This window comes from Phocoena phocoena, chromosome 11 (assembly GCF_963924675.1).
Source record: "Phocoena phocoena chromosome 11, mPhoPho1.1, whole genome shotgun sequence".
NCBI classification, from domain to species: Eukaryota; Metazoa; Chordata; class Mammalia; order Artiodactyla; family Phocoenidae; genus Phocoena; species Phocoena phocoena.
The window spans coordinates 7828521-7830345 of NC_089229.1; the positions used below are offsets into that span (position 1 = coordinate 7828521).

Here is a 1825-nt window from a genome sequence, read left to right on the forward strand (position 1 = left end):
TAAAATGTAGCTGAATCCAAGAAGGTTTCAGGAGGGCCTGTGGAGTATGAACCCATATGTTTTGTTTGTTTGTTTGTTTTGTTTTGTTTTTGGCTGCATTGGGTCTTCGTTGCAGTGCACGGGCTTCTCATTGCGGTGGCTTCTCTTGTTGCAGAGCACGGGCTCTAGGCGTGTGGGCTTCAGTAGTTGTGGCACGTGGGCTCAGTAGTTGTGGCCCGTGGGCTTAGTTGGTCCGCGGCATGTGGGATCTTCCCGGACCAGGGATCGAACCCTTGTCGCCTGCATTGGCAGGGGGATGAATAACCACTGCATCACCAGGGAAGTCCAATTCCATATGTTAAAGTTCTCATTTTTTTTCCAACTATAAAATGAGGATATAAAATAGTGGGACCTCACAAGTTAGTTGTGAGGATTTAATGAAGTTATGCTCCTATGACAGGAACAACGCCTGTAACTTGGTAATCACTCAGTAGATGTTAGGCATTCTTACTGTTCTTAAAATTATTTTGGAAACCGTTGGAAGTGTGTACCCCACAATCATAACAGTGGTTGGTGACCCAGACATTATAAGCAAGTAAACACTCACACAAACATGTAATTTTTTAAAATCTGCATGCTATTTTAGTTCCATTAGAAAAATATTATCTATATAAAATTTGGTCCAGTTTCTTCTCCTTTACCTCTACCGTTCAAACTTAAATGCTTTAATTTTACTCAAGTAAAAGCAGAATCATGTATCTGACATGAGAACTAAATAGTTCACACCATTAAATTAATAGAGTCTAATTGAATTAGGTGTGCTCTTTATTATTTCTCAGGAATAGTAACTCATCTTTCCTACATGCTATTTCCCTTTACTTTTATTTTTCTGAGTAACTATGTAATGTGTGTCTCTTTTCCCACATCCAGTAATATGAGTGTTATAGAAGTGTAATTTATAACATCAGTAACTAGATTCATCATTAATCTTCAACTCATGTTCAATCCCCTTATTATATGGTATTTCCATAATAACTTCAGATATTTCAGTCAGCCGTACACTTTCCAACAAATACTGTAAAAATTAAGATGTTAATTTAAAAACATTATTAAAATTCCAGACTGAATAACACTGGGCCCACTTAAAGCGATGCTGTCACGAGAGGTCCTTGGACAGCTACTGCTTCAATCTCAACACGGCCTCCTTTGGGCAAAGCAGCAACCTGGTAAGCAGCTCTTGCAGGAAAGCTACTCTGGAAATATTGCTTGTAGATGTCATTGACAGTATTGAAGTCGTTTATGTCAGCCAACAAAACAGTTGTTTTTACCGCATTCGTGAAGTCACAGCCTGCTGCTTTCAGAATTTCACCCACGTTTGTAAGAGCTTGTTTAGCCTCTTCTGCCACCCCTCCTGGCACAAGCTCTCCACTTGCAGGATCCATGCCTAGCTGTCCTGAAATGTAAACGGTCCTGTCGACTAACACAGCCTGACTGTAGGGACCAATGGCCGCTGGGGCTTTCGCGGTGCTGATCACCTTTCTGATCAAAGACGACATGGCTAATCCTTTTTCCTTGCTGCCCCTCGGAGACAACTACCACGTATGCTGCTTCTACTCGTGTCTCACGGGTCTCATGTGATTGTTAATTATGATAAACGCAAAGCAGGAAAACGGACCTGAGGGACAAGCGTGGGAGTCAGCAAGCAAAGGGGAGGATACAGGCTTTGGGGTCTCCTACCCAGACCACAGGAATTCAGTACTCAGGAATTAGGGAAAATGAGACTTCATGCTGAAGGGAGAAAGGTTACTAAAAAGAAGCTGAGAGGGCTTCTCTGGTGGTGCAGTAG

The 1825-nt window shown here is 42.0% G+C and overlaps 1 pseudogene; it reads right to left on the reverse strand.

The window, feature by feature from the left end:
• Nucleotides 1-1121: 1121 nt before the first annotated feature.
• LOC136131542 (2-iminobutanoate/2-iminopropanoate deaminase pseudogene) lies at nucleotides 1122-1535 on the reverse strand (annotated as a pseudogene).
• Nucleotides 1536-1825: the final 290 nt, after the last annotated feature.